The sequence below is a fragment of the Bos grunniens genome, chromosome 5 (genome assembly GCF_055505025.1).
Source record: "Bos grunniens cultivar Pamir isolate PY7600 chromosome 5, Bosgru_T2T1.0, whole genome shotgun sequence".
In the NCBI taxonomy this organism is placed as follows: Eukaryota; Metazoa; Chordata; class Mammalia; order Artiodactyla; family Bovidae; genus Bos; species Bos grunniens.
Window position 1 is genome coordinate 20449983 of NC_141169.1, and position 19133 is coordinate 20469115.

Consider the following 19133-nt stretch of genomic DNA (forward strand, 5'->3'; position numbering starts at 1 on the left):
CAACAGGCTCCACCGTCTCTGGGATTCTCCAGGCAAGAACACTGGAGTGGGTTGCCATTTCCTCCTCCAATGCATGAAAGTGAAAAGTGAAAGTGAAGTCGCTCAGTCGTGTCCGACTCTTCACGACCCCATGGACTTCAGCCTACCAGTCTCCTCCGTCCATGGGATTTTCCAGGCAAGAGTACTGGAGTGGGGTTCCATTGCCTTCTCCTTAAAGCTGTGTTAGTGTCCAGCTAACTTTATAACCAAGCTATTAAAGCATATGAAAAATGACAACATGCTTGATATTCTTTTATCCCAAACATTCTCCCAGGATTCTTTCATTCTCTTTGTTTCAAAAATGTGCTTACACTGAGAGAACTTTATTCCTTTGTCACTTCTCTATCAATGAGATTCCGGTTTAACAATATATTGGAATTATAATAGAGTTAATACGAGCTGTCCTGTATATGAGTTACATAATATGCTGAGTAGATCCCTACAAAGCCATACTTATCTAATTATAATGAGATCAACTCCTTGAAGAACACATGTTTGTGTCTCATATAACTAATTAATGAAGACTGAAATAATTGATGGTGAATGTAACAGAAGTATACCAGTAGATACTGAAGTTTATCTCCTTTTTCACCATTGGCTCTTTATTGGTAGTGCTAATATTAATTGAATAATGTGACCAAACTATAGCTTCATTTATATTTTTTATCCAAATGGTGCAACATTCCTACAGGACACAGTATATAAGATTGAAAATTAAAAAAAATAATGAATGGTGGATTACTGTAGAAAATTAAAAATAATATCAAATAGTCATTTTTGAATCCGTTTCTTAAGTTTCCAGATCATGGTGGTCTCTTTTCATGGGTAAGTAAGTGTTGTCTAAGAGTCTAAGCTCAGTTTATTCATTTTTAAATGACTGGACCTTTCACTCTCATTAAGCTTGACACAAAAAGACTGCACTGATTGATCCTTCCAGAAGGGAAACAATCTTCATTTCCACGAAATAAATTCTAAGACCTCCCTTTTGCAGCAACACAATAGCATCAGCTGGTTAACTAGGCCTGTGGATATCTTTGTAAATACAATGTTGGATGAATGAATTTTTAATAAAGTTGAGAATAAGAGATAAAGATAAAAATAAGAAAAATTAAAAAGAATGATACGTTTCATGAATTATGGACCCACCAATGGTAAATAATAAAGCCGAGTTAGCTGAGAGGCAAAATAGGATGGAGATTCCCATAGCTGTAAGGAAATTTTATAAGAATGACATTACAGTTTATGTTCTGAAAAGCAGTGAGATAAATGATGAATAGTACCAGTATCCAGATTCCCTAGGAAACCACAGGTCAAGGGTTTTTGAATGAAATGAGTGTTTGTCCCTCCACATTTTTAATCTTTCCTTTCCCATTCAGTATTGGGATTCCTTTCCAAGTAAATACTCAGCTAATTGAAGTCAAAAAGCTTTTAGCAAAGGTACAACTCTGTTACTGGAAAAAAATCTAAGAACTTTCCTCAAATAGTTACATATACATCAAGATCTTATATCTTTTTAACTGTGTTAGATTGAGTTTTCTAAATTTGCCCATTTCTTGGAAAAATCTTAGTGGATTTATGCAGATAGTTTTCAAAAATAATATACTCCATAGTTCTTTTGTAGTTGTTGGAAGTAATAGGAATTTATCTTTTTCTTATTTTAAGCTACTCTGTATTTTTCCTTCTGAGGGAGATAGAACAGGCTATAGTTATCAATCTTCTTCCTTTTTTTTTTTTTGCCTCTTTTTGGATGGGTGAAGGGAGAGTTGTGTGAGTTTCTGTATATGTCTTTGGCTTATAGCACAGAGATAATGGATCACCTTTTCTGAGGGCCTGACTCCCACATACATATATATATGTATAGCTTCATCAATACCTGCTTTACTGAAAAGGAGACCTTAATTCATCTCTTAAACTTTTATCAGAATGGCTATGACACTAGGGAAGATGATTATTGCCAAATACTCATTGTTCAAACAGAAATACTTTCACAATAATATAAGGTAGGAATGAAAAACTTGAATGGTATATAGTTCTTAAAGGAAAACTAGTTTATAAGCAGTGAACAATTTAAACTTACATTTTCAGATTTTATTAAATAGTTTAATAAGAACATTGAAAAGTCACAAGATATTGCAATTTTTTTCTCTTATTGATGGGTTAAAAAAATGCATCTCTGTGGAGGGAGGCTCAAGAGGGAGGTGATGTGTGTATAATTATGGCTGATTTGCATTGTTGTATGGCAGAAACCAACACAACATTGTAAAGCAATTGTTTTGCAATTAAAAAATAAAGTAAAAAAAAAAAGAAAAAATAAGAAAAAAATGCAACTCTGAAAACTTGACCTACTTACTTTACAGTCTGAGATGGAGATAACAAACTTCATGAACTTTTGATTCTCTGTTGTTCTCAAATAAGCCACAATTTAATTATGAGTAATTACAAAATTCACACACTCATGCTGAGTACGAATTATATAAGATTTCTAGAACTAAGGGAATGAACACAAGTACTGTGCACAATCTCATGGTAGGTAAACTGTTACATTTTCTTTTTTCCAGATCAGTTTACGTGGTGTAACTATAGCTTTGCTTTATCTACCTTTAAACTCAATTCACCCAACGGTAGAGGATCTGAATTGGTAATACAGTCTAGACAACAGATAAGATTGTGTCACGTGGTACAAATGGAGGCTTCCATTCTCTTCTTTAAAGAAACCTCTTAACAGGCACTTGACTTAAAGACATTTTTGCACACCACAAGTCCAAGGCATCCTTTGTAACCTGTGGTGACAAACCAGATTATTTCAAGCTGAGAAACATTTTCTCCTATAGGATAAAGACAATTTTATTTGTGGACAAAATGCCCTATGGAGAGGCTGTTAATCAGATCACCCATTATCACAATCATCAAATGCGTGCAACATCCAAGTCCAATTAGTGGAAGATGGGACCATGTGGACGTCTGTCAGAATGGCATGCTAAGAAGATAACGCTTGTGTCTTCAGTTCAAGTGCTTTGAGTTCAAGCATTAAGCTTCTCAGTACCTTTGTGAACTAGGTAAGCAATTTCCTATGCTCCATTTTCCCTTTGTGCCTCAATATATCCAAGGTAAGGCTGCTGCTGCTGATTATCTTTGAATGTGTAATGATAACTATGAATTTAACATGTCTAAGTTTCCTCAGGAGGGACCATAGCTCATTCTATGTTTTACGGGATGTCTTAATGAGGAAAAGACCCACATCTCTTCATTATATCACTTCTACTGTGCTTGTTAAAGTGACCTCATTCAGAAAGCAACTGCTCAGGCAAAGGCAGCTTTTATCACAGACATACGTAAGGATGCTTTCTGTGAGCTCTCTGCTGAATGTAGGGGAGGTGAAGCACTTTTGACACAAAAGGTCAACTCAGGTGACTTTGCCCTCGCACTTTCTTTCTAGCTGCCTGTCTCTGCCTGTCTACTGTTTAGGGAGGAGCTGGGAGCTGGCAAGAACCAGTGGCCATGTGGCCATGATGGTTTTGTACCTGTATGCTCAAGGGTGTCAGCTATATGAAGGGAATATGTTGTAGGGCAGCAAAAGAATGCTTTGCTTAGATGTGTGGCTCAGGTAGTAAAGATTCTGCCTGCAATGCAAGAGACATGGATTCAATCCCTGGGTTGGGAAGATCCCCTGGAAAAGGGAATGGCTACCCACTCTGGTATTCTCACCTGGAGAATTCCATGGACAGAAGAGCCTGGTGGGCTACAGTCGATGGGGTCTCAAAGAGTCAGAAGCGACTGAGCAACTAACACGTTCACTTTTTCTCATAAATAGGTGAAAATGTTTTTGAGCTCAAAGGGAAGATGCAGGGCACAGATGTTGTATAATTCTGTATAGTATCATACAAGTCAGAGAATGCTGAGCCAGTGTGGACAGTAGGCATCATGAAATACATTATTTTATGTCTTGATGGCACTGATATGATGTTTTTACAACTTATACACATAGTGTCAGTGTTAGTTAAATGAAAGTTTGATTCCTATAGAACATTTGTAGATATTGACTGTGATAATTCTGAAAAAAAATCACTATTTTTGAATTATCCTTTACTATTGCCCTATTGTGGAGAAGGCAATGGCAAGCCACTCCAGTACTCTTGCCTAGAAAATTCCACGGATGGAGGAGCCTGGTAGGCGACAGTCCAAGGGGTCGCCACAAGTCGGCCGTGACTGAGCGACTTCACTTTCACTTTTCACTTTCACGCAATTGAGAAGGAAATGGCAACCCACTCCAGTGTTCTTGCCTGGAGAATCCCAGGGAGAGCAGAGCCTGGTGGGCTGCCGTCTATGGGGTCGCACAGAGTCAGACACGACTGAAGCGACTTAGCAGCAGCAGCAGCATTGCCCATTGACTTCCATAGACACACAATCCAAAAGTTGGGCACATAATATCACTTCTTTTTTTGTTGTGAAAATGATATTTAAAACATTGTTGATTCTGTTTCTTCATAAATCTGCTATAATATATGGGTTTTATAATTTGATACTAGAAAAAATGTTTTTCTCAAAGTCTTGATATAAGAATTATGTAGCTCATCATATTTGCTTTGTTGCTTTGGCTCCCATGCAGCTTAAAGATAAATAATAACTGTGACAATATAGTCTTTACATAATGATAGAATTTATTTTCTCATTTATATAAAAAGTAGTCACTTCAGGCAGACTAGAAAGACTTACAGTTTTTCTTGAATTTAACAAATTGGTTGGCAAATCTTTTGGCATTAATTTGGCTAACCTCCACTTGAAGAAAAATGTAATGACAAAAATATTGAAATTATAGTCTCCTTGTTACTAATAGAAGGCAGCAAAGTGTGTTCATTGGTAGAGAGATTCGAATTCAGAGTCAGACTGACTTGGATTTGAATCACAATTCTACCTTTATTGGTAGGATTGGAGCATATTGTTATCATTTCTGAGTTTCAGGATTCTATTTGTGGAATATGTGAAACTCTTAAAATGATGCCTGCTGCTAAGTCGGTTCAGTCGTGCCTGACTCTGTGCGACCCCATAGATGGCAGCCCACCAGGCTCCCCTGTCCCTGGGATTCTCCAGGCAAGAATACTGGAGTGGGTTGCCATTTCCTTCTCCAATGCATGAAAGGGAAAATGAAAGTGAAGTCGCTCAGTCGTGTCTGACTCTTCGAGACCCCATGGACTTCAGCCCACCAGCCTCCTCCATCCATGGGATTCCCCAGGCAAGAGTACTGGAGTGGGGTGCCATTGCCTTCTCCAAAATGATGCCTAGCACATGATAAATGATCAATAAATATTGACTACTCTTATCTTTCATGGGGTCACAAAGAGTTGGAAATGACTTAGCGACAGAACAACTGTTCTTTTTAATAATAATTATTGATTAAAATGTAGACTAGATAATACTGATTAAAGTTTAAACAGGATGTTTTTAGATGATTTTGTAAGAGGTGCAAAAGAAATATTGATGAACTAATGAGCATTTTCTATTTGAATGTAGAAGTTTCATAAGTAGAGTAGACCCTTGAACAAAAGTTTGAGCTCTACAATTCCACTTATATACAGATTTTTTTCAATAAATACAGTACTTGAATTTTTATTTTGTTGTTGTTGTTCAGTTGCTAAGTTGTGTCCGACTCTTTGTGACCCCATGAATGGCAAGTTTCCCTGTCCTTCACCATCTCCCAGAGTTTGCTCAAATTCATGTCCACTGAGGTGGTGATGCCACCCAACCATCGAATGCTCTGCCACCCCTTCTCCTTTTGCCTTCAATCCTTCCCAGCATCAGGGTCTCTACAATGAGTTGGCTCTTCCCGTCAGGTGGGCAAAGTACTGGAGCTTCAACTTCAACATCAGTCCTTCCAACGAATATTCAGGGTTGATTTCCTTTAGGATTGACTGGTTTGATCTCCTTACAGTCTGAAGGACTCTTAAAAATCTTCTCCAGGACCACAATTTGAAAGCATCAATTCTTTGGCTCTCAGCCTCCTTTATGGTCCATTTCTCATGTCTGTACATGATTACTGGAAAAACCATAGCTTTGATGATATGGACTTTGTCGGCAAAGTGATGTTTTTAATACACTGTCTAGGTTTGTCATAGCTTTCCTTCCAAGGAGAAAGTGTCTTTTAATTTCATGCTGCAGTCACTGTTTGCAGCGATTTTGGAGCTCAAGAAAATACAGTCTGTCACTGCTTCCATTTTTTCCCTTTCTATTTGCCATGAAGTGATGGGATTGGATGCCATGATCTTAACTTTTTGAATGTTGAGTTTAAGCCAGCCTTTTCACTCTCCTCTCAAGAGGCTATTTAGTTCCTCTTCACTTTCTGCCATTAGACTGGTATCATCTGCATATTTGAGGTTGTTGGTATTTCTCCCCCAAATTTTGATTCCAGCTTGTGCTTCATCTAGCCTGGGAGCTGCATGATGTACTCTGCATATAAATTAAATAAGCAGGGTGACAATAGACAGCTTTGACGTACTCTTTTCCTAGTTTTGAACCACTCAGTTTTTCCATGGCCAGTTCTAACTGTTGCTTCTTGACCCACATACAGGTTTCTTAGGAGACAGGTAGGGTGGTCTGGTACTCCCATCTTTTTAAGAATTCTCCACAGTTTGTTGTGATCCACACAGTCAAAGGCTTTAGTATAGTCAATGAAGCAGAAGTAGATGTTTTTCTGGAATTCTCTTGCTTTCTCTATGATCAATCGAATGTTGGAAATTTCATTTTTATTTTATAGATCTTTAAATTAACTAAGTGTGAGGAAAAGTTTGTGTTTGATTAGAGATGATAATATGTGGAATCAAAACAACTAGGGTTTGAGTCTTGACTGTATCCACACTGTTTCAGCTTCTTGTCCTTGGGTAAGTCATTTATCAATTACTTTGTTTTTGAGGCTGAGGTGGCAATATGTGGATTTTCCACTGCTTTGCTTGATGTCCAAACTCCCGTGCTGTTCACAGGGCAGCTACATTCCATTACATATATTTAAACATTATATGGAATGACTTGATAATATTCTTTATTTTACTTGTATGATATAGTTCACAGACTCACAGATTTAGAGAACAAACTAGTGGTTACCGGTAGGAAGAGGGAAGTGGGAGGGGAAAGATAGGAGGAGGGGATTAAGAGGTAGAAACTATTAGTACTGTGTATAAAATAAATAAGTTACAGGGAGTTATTGTACAGCACAGAACATATAGTCAATATTTTATAATGATGATAAATGGACTATAAGCTTTAAAAATTGTCAATCACTATGTTGTACACCTGAAAATTATATATTATTGTAAATCTACTGTACCTCAATATAAAAAAAGAAAAACTGAGTGCTAAAACTATAGTCATTATTTTAATAGGATGAAATCTAATAAGTTATGATTAAAGAATATCCTAAGGTTTTATAGTTTCCAAAATCCAGAAACTATAGTACTGATATTTGGAGTTTACATGTCTATATGTAGCCCCTACTCACCAATTTACAAATATGTTATTTTCTAAAAGCTTCCTTGTAACTTGCTAGTTTAAAACTCAAGATAATTATTGAAACTTATATAACATTGTTAATACGATATACAATATACATTATATTATCTTAACAGAAAATACATTGTAATACTAACTTGTTTTCAGTTTAGGTCTTCTTTTTAAAGCTGTTTTAATCCCTAATAATAAAGCTAAAGCTTTATGTTTTCAATAAAAGGCAGAAAACAATACTTTGGTCACCTTTTATTCAAAAGCTAATAAAATATATTTAAGCATATGGAATATTCATAAAGCATTTTATTTAAATTTCCTATTATGAAACCTCTGATCAAGAAAGACTGAAAAGAAACAATTATAAATTTTATTTGGAATGAATTTAATTAGATGTAGACAATAAGACCAGGAGGAACTTTGGTGTATACCTCAATGGAGAATTCTGAGCCCTTCTAGTGGTTTTTGAAGTTCAATTCAATAAATATATTTTTCAATTGAACCTGCTGTATTGAGACTGTGAAACATATTTTCAATGAAGGGTGACTAAAACATCATCTCTGTACTTCTATACCACTGAAGATCAAGTTCAGCTGCATATTACAGGAAAATCAAAATGACCTCAGATTAAATGAAAGAGAAGCATATTTCCCTCCCACTAATAAAGCAGTCTGGAGTGACACAGTTGGAGCTGGTGAAGGACTTTGTTTCTTTTCCCTTCCTTTTCTGGTACAGGTGGCTTATATTACCAAGGCCATCCCATGGTCCATGACAGGCTTAGGAATTTAGCCTTCTTATCTCTGACTACAGCAGCAGGAAAGAGAAAGGAGGCAGAGACAGGCACAGCCTTCATTAGAAAAAAAAAAATTAGACTTTTTTCTTTTTTTTGTAAGAGCACGTTTAGGTCCACAGCACAATTGAGTAGAAGGTACAGAGATTTAGCGTATATCTCCTGTCCTCACACAAGCGTTATCAACATGCTCCGTTGTCTCCTCATTTTTAAGGACATTTTCTGGAAGTCTCGGTCAGCATTTCTGCTTACCTCTCATTTGGTGAGAGCTTGGTTGTATGGGACACTCATATATCTATGGTAGATTGAGAGGTGGCGTCTTTTAGCTGCTGGGTAATGCACCGAGCTAAAGTGGAAGATTCTATCATAAAAGAAGGGGAGAGTGGCTATTGAGGGCAACAAGCAGTCTGTACAGAACTCTCAAGGCAGTTTCAACATAGAAGTTGGTTGGCCAGTATAAAGAGAATGATAATAGTAGTCATCATGAGACAATGGGCTTCAGAGAGCAAATGCAGTTGGGAGTCCTGAGATATTTCCGCGACGGGAGCCATATCTGAAGACAACCTGGTGGGTGGGCAGTGGGTCAGACCCTATTGCCCACCTCAGTTCCTTGTGCTGTCTCATTTCTGGTTGGTAGGCCCTGAATTTGAGGCCCCTGCTAACATGAAGCCCCTCTTAACAAGCAGCTTTTCGAAAGAATGGGAAAACTATGTCAATTGTAACCTAAGCTTCACTTAAGTTGAGAACTGGGGCTTCCCAGTGTTTCCCTGGTGGCTCAGATGGTAAAGAATCAGCCTACAATGTGGGAGACCTGGGTTCCATCCCTGGGTTAGGAAGATCTCCTGGAGGAGGGCATGGCAACCCACTCCAGTATTCCTGCCTGGAGAATCCCCATCCACAGAGGAGCCTGGCGGGGCAGTCTATGGGGTTGCAAAGAGTCAGACACAACCGAGTGACTAAGCACGCATGCGGCTTCCCAGGCGGTGCTAGAGGTAAAAAGCCCACATGCTAATGCAGGGGAAGTAAGAGTCGTGGGTTCGATCCTGGAAGAGGGCATGGCATCCTGCTCCAGTATTCTTGCCTGGAGAATCCCATGGACAGAGGAGCCTGGTGGGCTACAGTCCATGGGGTCGCAAAGAGATGGACACGACTGACGTGACTTGGTAACACATGCTGCAGAGCAAGCTGAGAACTAAACATAAAATGAAAATCTTGAAGAGAACCCCAGAGCCTTTTAAAAAACATCTGAAGGATCCAGGGGATCTTGAACTCCAGGTTGAGAAACAGTGGTCTAAGCCCATAAGAAGGAACAAAATATTTTCCTAACTATCAGGGGCAGTATGTCATGGTGCTGAAGAGCTCAGTCTAAGGCCAAACTGCCTACATTTAAATCTTAATCTTGTCTTGACTAACAGCAGGTTTCTGGGCACAGAGGTTAATGTTTTTATATTTCGTTTTCCTCATCTTTGAAATGAGGATAGTAATAGTACCCATTTCATAGGTTAGTATAAGGATTGAATGAGCTGATATTTATGAACTACCTAGAACAGTGTCTGACATACATTTTGTGCTACATTATATGTGCTTAGTCGATAAGCTATGTCTGACTCTTTGCGACTCCATAAGACTATGGAGGCTCCTCTGTCCATGGGGTTTCCCAGGCAAGAATACTGGAGTAGGTAGCCATTCCCTTCTCCAGGGGATCTTCAGGATCAGGAATTGAACCCACATCTCTTGCACTGCAAGGAGATACTTTACCCGCTGAGCTATTGGGGAATAAGTGTTAATTAAAAATATTAAAAAAACTTCAGATTGTTTCTCCGTCCACAAAATCAGTAATCCTCAACATTTTGTAAAGTCTGGTTTCTTTACTTCATTTCTTATCCTCTTCTCCCTTTGTGTTTTCTGAGAATAGAAGAAGGGACCTTTTGCTGCCTCATTTCCCTTAAGGCCTCACTTCCTCAGTCATACGAAGAGAAACTTAGAGACTCTGAGTTTAGCGAAGACTCGACTCAGTGCTGAACCACTGCCTCTTGTTCTTCTCAGATTCTGCATTGGGGAAGAGAGGGAGTGGTTTGTTCCTTTTCTTTGAAAAATGAGCAGACCTGGGTTTGAATCCAGGCTCTGCAACTTCTATCTGCAGGTTCCCTGAACCTTCTATATTTTAGTTTCTTCATATGTCAAAGGGAATAGCCAGAACTCATAGGATTTGTGCTGAGAGTTAAATTAAAAACGATTCAAAGGGTGAATAGATAAATAAAGTGTGGCACCATCCATAGCATGGAATATTAGTAGGTACTAAACCTAGATAGCATATTGAAAAGCAGAGACATTACTTTGCCAACAAAGGTCCGTCCAGTCAAGGCTATGGTTTTTCCAGTGGTCATGTATGGATGCGAGAGTTGGACTGTGAAGAAAGCTGAGCGCTGAAGAATTGATGCTTTTCAACTGTGGTGTTGGAGAAGACTCTTGAGAGTCCCTGGGACTGCAAGGAGATCCAACCAGTTCATTCTGAAGGAGATCAGCCCTGGGATTTCTTTGGAAGGAACTATGCTAAAGCTGAAACTCCAGTACTTTGGCCACCTCATGCGAAGAGTTGACTCATTGGAAAAGACTCTGATGCTGGGAGAGATTGAGGGCAGGAGGAGAAGGGGACAACAGAGGATGAGATGGCTGAATGGCATCACTGACTCGATGGACGTGAGTCTGAGTGAACTCCGGGAGTTGGTGATGGACAGGGAGGCCTGGTGTGCTGCGATTGGTGGGGTTGCAGAGTCGGACACGACTGAGTGACTGAACTGAACTGAAAAACAAACAAGCTATCAAGACACAAAAATGTGGAAGAACCTTAAAAGCATATTGCTACGGTTAATTCAAGTTGATGTATGACAGAAATCAAACGAATATTGCAAAACAATCATCAGTCTATTTAAAAAAAAAAACTATGGAGTGATGTCAATTAATTTGTCCTTCCAAATGCTAAGCATACAGTAATGAGTGGGAGCTGGGAAATCACTGAGACACCAAAGAGAAATCACGGTAGCTGAGAAGATGAGACATTGAGGGAAATCCTGATGACAGGGAGGTGAGTTCTTGGTCAGGGCCTTACAAATCTGCCTTACAAATTGTACACTCTTAACTTGAATACTAAACATAAAAGGAAAACCAACTGCTATATTTTTTTCCAAAGAGAAGTTTTGAAATTATGCAAAGATCAAAACTGAAATTTGGGAAAAGTGAATTTCTGATCATTTCACGAAGTGGAAACAATTGCCATGATGCATAATATGAGACCTCCATGCAGAAATAATGGACTTTAACAACATATGAAAGTAACGTTTCAACTTCTATCTTGAAATTTCTGGGCAGAAGTGAGAATACCCTCAACATAATAAATTATGTAAGGAAATTAAAAAGGGCAAAACTGTTTTCTGCATAGCTAACGAATTCCTATAATAAACAGATAACTCCGTAATGTGCTTTAGCTTTCTTTCATTATTTTGGATTCACAGATCCTTGTGATATACAAACAGATACCATTCTCTTTAGTTGAAACCAAATATTGGTCTGCTATTAGATTCAAGCTTTCTCAGATGGCATAGAAGAATTAAAAGTGACATGGTACACCATACTATCTAATTAATATTTTCTTTCTTAAGTTCAGAGGGACTTTTATAGAACCGTATCTTTGGAAACATCTATTGCTGTGATGAAAGGCTGTCACCATGGGATTTCCATCATTCAGGGAAACTGTGCACACAGTAGCCTGAGGTAGAGGCCCATTATTTTCTTTTCTGCTTTTTGATCCATGCCAGAAATTTCTTGAGGGAGGTTGAAATAATATTCAAATTCATTTTGTTGGCAAAGACAAGATGTAATGATTGATACAGAAACGTAGTGTATAATTTCTAAAATTTTTTCCCATATCATCTCCTTGAGTTGTTTTTGACAAAGGAAAATTAATACAAAATTTTATTTTCTTATTATTTTATAAAGAGGTGACTCCTAAAACATTACATATTTTTGGTGCAAAAAAGCACATGTGAATTTGCTCTGAGTAGGTGTTGGAGAAGACTCTTGAGAGTCCCTTGGACTGCAAGGAGATCCAACCAGTCCATTCTGAAGGAGATCAGCCCTGGGATTTCTTTGGAAGGAATGATGCTAAAGCTGAAACTCCAGTGCTTTGGCCACCTCATGTGAAGAGTTGACTCATTGGAAAAGACTCTGATGCTGGGAGGGATTGGGGGCAGGAGGAGAAGGGGACGACAGAGGATGAGATGGCTGGATGGTATCACCGACTCGATGGACATGAGTTTGGGTAAACTTCGGGAGTTGGTGATGGACAGGGAGGCCTGGTGTGCTGTGATTCATGGGGTCACAAAGAGTCGGACACGACTGAGTGACTGAACTGAACTGAACTGAACTGAGTACATCTGAACTTACGATGGCATTTGCCCTACAGAGCACAAAATGCCTAAACTATTCTTAGATCTTTTATTATGCAGCAGACAGACAATGTTAGTATAAAACACATGGTTAAAGCTGAACAGAAACAGTCAGAATAAACTGGTGTAAACCTTCAATGAACGAAGTAACAATTTCCACCAAGAAATTGCTCTGTCTGGGGCCAAAATGATAGTTTTGTTAAGGAAGAAAGAGTTCACCAGATGGGAGGCTGCTGGAATTTACAACCATATATATCTTTTTCTTCTGAAAGAAAGAGGCATTTGTTTCCTGACACATTATCAGAAAAATTGTTCATTTTTATTCTTTATCTGTCATTCAAAGTTGTCACTACATTGAGTGGCTATTTATTCTGCACATCATGCCTACCTCTAATAGTGCTGTCAGCCTGACTGGTATTCATATGCCAGTAACACATTTCTTTCTACTTCAAACACAACTTCTGGAGAGTAACTTCCTCCTTCTGTTATAAATCCTAAACGAGTCATTGCAAGAAGTTCCAGTCTGTTCACCTCCTTTCTGTTCCTCATTTTTAATCAAAATAGGAACTAGTGACATTTTCCATGATTAGTGGGGCTTTGTTTTAAATTGTTCTTTGAGTTGAAGTGCTTGATTCAAACTAATCTTTCCCTGCATTTCCACTGAGTCTTCTTTGGGACAAATGACACAAACTCAAATTTGAGTAGTGGAGGCTAAAGGTGCAAACTGATCTGTAATCTTCATATCATAAATGTTTAAATCAACTTAGCTCAATAGAAAATATTAAGAAATGGTAATATCAGCTTTTGTTACTCATTTCTTTCGCATCATCTGAGAGCTCAGAAGCATGCCCTCCTAGGGTGGATGTAGGCTGAACAACAAACTGGGCATTAAAACTAATGCATAGTTTAAAAGCATTTGCTTTGCAAAATAAAAGCAAACAAAACCAAAAAACCAAATTCAAACAAAACAAAACAACTGAGTACTGGAATCCTTTCTTTACCACTAGTGTACTGCATGATTACAAATAAGTTAATTAAACTCTCCATTCCAGTAATTCTTTTGTCAATGAAGGGAACACCAAAGTCACTGCATAGAACAAAAATACTTATTAAGATTATTCTTGAGAGAGTTTAAGATTTCCTCATCTAAATGTCTATTATAATAATCTGTTTACCAAGACAAAGTCTTAACATAATTATTTGAAGCAACGATGATAATATTCTGAAATGTATTATCTAAAAGAACTTAAAAGTAAAAAATGCCAGGTGGCTTTAGAATTCCCGTTTCCAAAATGGAATTTTAGTGTTTGATCTTGTCTGCCTCAGAGGACAAGTGTTTCATCATATATTACTGTAGCAATTATTTTCTACCTTATGATTTAGTGAAACTGGTTAGCACAGTCGCTAGATACAGAAAGGCTGAAGTTTGTCCTTAGAAGGAAATACTCTGCCAAAGAAGAATTGAGTCCTTCTCACTTACATAATGGTTGCATTGTGTGATGCTGTAAAGAAGCACGGGAATACCAGTCAGGAGATGTAGGATTCAATCTACTCCTGTCATTACAAAGTCCTTGGACCACTTTGGGTCTCACTTTCTTCATGTGTAAAATGAAAAGGTTGGGCCAGGTAATCCTTAACATCTCTTCTAATCTAGCTGCTGCTGCTGCTAAGTCGCTTCAGTCGTGTCCGACTCTGTGTGACCCCATAGATGGCAGCCCACCGGGCTCCACCGTCCCTGGGATTCTCCAGGCAAGAACACTGGAGTGGGTTGCCATTTCCTTCTCCAATGCATGAAAGTGAAAAGTGAAGTCGCTCAGTCGTGTCTGACTCTTAGCGACCCCATGGACTGCAGCCCACCAGGCTCCTCCATCCATGGGATTTTCCAGGCAAGAGTACTGGAGTGGGATGCCATTGCCTTCTCCCTTCCAATCTAGAGATTTTATGGAAATGGATTTATATTGCATACAAAAATGGAAAATTATAGTAATAATTAATAATACTGTAAAATATTTAAAATAGTAATTTTAATAATTAAAATTATTTAAATAATAATTTTAAAAGTTGAGATGGTAATTTTGAATGTAAGGTGAAGCAAACTGTGTTACAGTGTATTTAGCTAATATGACCGGTATGTAAATGATGGTATTCTCAATCTTAAAAATAAAATCTATACTTTGCCTCAGATAATAAATTGGCAAAAAAAACCAACCACAAATAACACAGGCAATGCTGATAATCTGACCTCAGAATAACTTTTTTCCTGAACCAGGATTTCTCAACTTTAGTGCGACTAACATTTTGAAATGGGTACTTCTTTGCTGTGGTTGTCGGGGGAACTCTCCTGTGTTTGGGTGTGTAAGGTGTTTAGGTAGCCTTCCTGGCATCTGTCCACTACATACCAGTAACATTCCTGACCCCTCAAATTGTGATAACCAAATCTGTCTCCAGATATGTGTCTCTACTCGATAATCACCGCTATAAAGTGAACTAACCTTCTCTGGCTTCCTGTCTCGTCATGTGCTCAAGGTACGAGAGTTGTCAGGATATTTCAAGACCTCTTAAATAGGTATACATATTTCTATGAACCAGAGCACCAAACACAAGAATTATTACTATTAGTATGGGAGTTATAATACATGCATGCTTACTTGTGCCAGGCACCAATCTTTACTTCTTCAAGCCAGTATCCATTCAGTTAACTCCTCTACTAGATGAAAAATAGAAGCTTTATCCCCAGAGACCTTATTTTATGGCACGGGAGACACACAATCCATGAATATAAAATGGGCCTCAGACCATTTACAAAGTAGGACACTGATGAAGTAAGTGTGACTACAGAGGGTGCTGAGTGAAGGGCTGATAAGAGTGGATGGGAAGGGAGGCGGCCGAGAGCAGTAGAGTAACCCTTCACAGGGAGGTTCCGCTGGAGGCGAGCCTTGCATTTTATTTTCCACGATGGCAGTCCCAGCATGATTGTGTAGTTTTTCCTTTCCACTCCCACCTCAAAAGGTGATCAGTATGGAAATTTATGAGTCTAACAAGCCTTATACACAACCGTTTCAGAGCAGCTAAATGATTCTGTGACCAAGACTGTGCAGTAACTATGTCTTTGTTGCAGGATGGTGGAAAGTGCCACACTTCTTGCCAAGTAAATGCCAAAGACAGCAAGGCCAGAGTTATTCAAAACAAGAAACCATGCAGAATACTGACCAGAGAACGAATGGTGTGGTCATATGGATTTGGTCTTGAGTCCCGACTCCCATCACGTGCTGTTTGTGATCCTCTATTTTTTCTTCTGTAAAATGGAAATAAGAGGTACACTGAAAGGACTCATAGTATGTTGAAAATATTAGATATATCAATTATATATAATTTATAATATAAAGCAGTTAGCAGAATCTCTGGGGCCTACTAAGGAAACAATAATATAAGCTATATTATTATTCATTTTAAAATGTAAATACTTCTCTTTCAGGGTTCTACATATGTGCCAGAATCCCCTTGAGGCTGCTTTTCACATGTGAATATGTGAATCCACAAAATGAGAAATTTTTAGTATATGTTCTGCTGAAGAGAGCACGAGAAATTTTTAAATAAAAAGAAATTGTATGAGAAGGAAGGTTTCAATTATGCCTGGAGAATAGAAAGTGATCAAAAGGGCTTTCGGCATAATGAAAAGGTTAGAGAAAGAATGAGCAGATCAGGTTCTGAGTTCCTGAGAAAGGGTTACCTAGAGAGGATAGGCTGAGGCCAAGCTGCCGCATCGCGTGTGAGCCCAGGGCGCATGTGGGATGGTGCAGTCCTGCTGTGGGGGCCATCTTTTGGAAGGAGTGTTAACTGAATTCAGGTTCAACTTTTTGCTGCTTGTAAGCCCATCCTCTAGAGACAAGTGTGAGTAGGAAAGGAAAGTCTGCTTTATTCTGGGGGCCAGCAACCTGGGGAAAGATGGACTCCTGTACAAGGTCAACTCCCAACTGCTTTTTAAGGGGAATTTCAAGGATTTCCGTGGTAGTCAAGTGGTTAAGACTTTGTGCTTTCAAGGCAAGACGGTGGGGGTTTGATCCCTGGTTGGGAAACTAACATTCCACATGCTGCCTGGTGTGACCAAAAAAAGAAAAAAATTAGTAAAGAGGAATTTCAGGGTCAGGGGTGTATAAGTGGAGGGAGGGTGCAACGTGCAGAATAGCACAGTCAGCTCCAACAATCGTCTTGGTTATGTGGTGGTCTAATCAGCATTATCTTGACTGTTTTAAGTTCAGTTCATCTTTCGTTCTGGGGCTGGTTTGTTTGCATTTCTTTGAGGACAGTTCTTGACATTGTGTAAGATGGAGCACATGCCATGGCTATAATCTGGTCATCATGTGGTTAACTTCCATCTGATGGTGCATGCGTGCTAAGCTGCTTCAGTTCTGCCCAACTCTTTGTAACACTATAGATTGTAGCCTGCCAGACTCCCCTATCCATGGGATTTCCCAGGCAAGAATACTGCGGTGGGTTGCCATGCCCTCCTCCAGGGGATCTTCCTGACCCAGGGATGGAACCCACGTCTCTTACGTCTCCTGTATTGACAGGCAGGTTCTTTACCACTAGCACCACCTGGGAAGTCCCCTCTACCTAGTGGGAATTTCAGTATTTGAGAAAACAGCTCAAAGGATATGGCTTAGAATATTATCTATAGTCCTTGACGAGGAACCAAAAGGTCCCTGACTTTGTTTAATGCTAAATGATTATGATTTTCATTGCTTGACTATTTTCCTTTGTTTCTGCATTTTTTCACTTCTTTGATTAAATTTACTCTTTAGGGTTTTTCTACAGACAAGAGGCAGGTAGAGCAAATGGGGAGTGGGGAGTGTGCCCTGTCCTGGGAAGGCCCCTTAGGGTTCTACTCTGTTACAGGAGCTTTCAGTACCTTTGGGCATCCCTGAGGGTACTGTTTTCTCCATATTGTTTTCTGAATCCCCTTCTTCCTCAACTCCAGAGAAAATAGGAAGGATTTTGAGCTGTTCAATCATATCTTGCCACTTTCAAACCTGGGAAAGAATGTTCTTGTTTAAAATGAGCTGAAGACATATAAGATGGAAAGGAGTGAGATATCTCTTGCATAAGTGAGGAGGTGGCCTTGGATATGGTAGTTTCAACCAGAAATCCAAGGATTCTATGAAGAATATAATGTAAGTCAAACTTATTAACCAAAAGGGCATCTGACTTGCTGTGAAACTAGAGAATGGGAGGTAGGGTAGATAGGAGTGCTAAGTGCTAAGTCACTTCAGTCGTGTCCAACTCTGTGCGACCCCATATACGGCAGCCCACCAGGCCCATCCCTGGGATTCTCCAGGCAAGAACACTGGAGTGGGTTGCCATTTCCTTCTCCAATGCATGAAAGGGAAAATGAAAGTGAAGTCGCTCAGTCGTGTCCGACCCTCAGCGACCCCATGGACTGCAGCCTTCCAGGCTCCTCCATCCATGAGATTTTCCAGGCAAGAGTACTGGAGTGGGGTGCCATTGCCTTCTCCTAGATAGGAGAGAAAGACCCAACTCCAAGATCAGAAAAGTTGCTGGTTCTCAGGGAGTTGAATGAGAGGTGCTGGTTTACCAAATCCAGTGCCTTCATCTTTTTACAAAACTTTTTATTTTGTATTGGGGTATAGCCAATTAACAATGTTGTGGTAGTTTCAGGTGTGAGTTTCAGACTCAGCCATACATATACATGCATCCATTCCCCATGCCCACCCCCCAACCCCCACCCAAACTCCCCTCGCACCTAATGCATTCACCTTAATTCCTTGGATCTATGTCCAAGATGCCAATCTGTGGATCTTGAGTCATCAGGAGGAATAAGCAGTATCCTTCCACTTGTGGCAGGTCTCGTTTCTTCAGTAGTGCCTTACCCTGACCTGATCTCTCGGGTTTCAGGTTCTTTGTCTCACTTTGACTCCACAGTTACTTCTATCTTTTGGCTTTTATCTATCTCTGTCTCCAGGATGTCTGTTCAGTGTGTTCATATAATCTGGTTCCAGCTTCTTCCTTGGTTCATTTTCTGCTATAGTTCTCCTGGCCCTGGTTTATAATCCTTCATTTCACAATCCGCTGTTGCTCAAGTGTCAGTGTAACGAAGGAGGGGGGTCTATGGAACCTCGGAAGAGACTCTTCAGTGTTGCACAAAAGAGGAACACAGGCTGATCATCCTGAATACTGAATTTCTTCTGTGTGTCCTTAACACTGCTATGACTTAGTTGAGTCCATGAACTGACAGTGTGTGCTAGCCTACAGTGTGTAGAACTTGTGATGGGGGAGGCAGTGGAAAAGGGGATCATTCAGGAAAGACCTGATGAGACAGAATTGTGTGGTTCTGAAGGGAAGAAATCTTCCCT

General features: G+C 39.4%; 1 long non-coding RNA gene across 1 annotated transcript in view; it reads right to left on the reverse strand.

Moving 5' to 3' along the window:
- LOC147371385 (uncharacterized) overlaps positions 1-18919 on the reverse strand; it is a 54383-nt gene extending 35464 nt beyond the window's left edge. Inside the window, exons 1-2 of the long non-coding RNA XR_015164813.1 lie at positions 18537-18919; positions 15973-16057 (exon numbers count right to left, since the gene is read on the reverse strand). This is a non-coding gene — a long non-coding RNA (uncharacterized LOC147371385). The remainder of the gene's footprint in view (positions 1-15972; positions 16058-18536) is intronic.
- Positions 18920-19133: the final 214 nt, after the last annotated feature.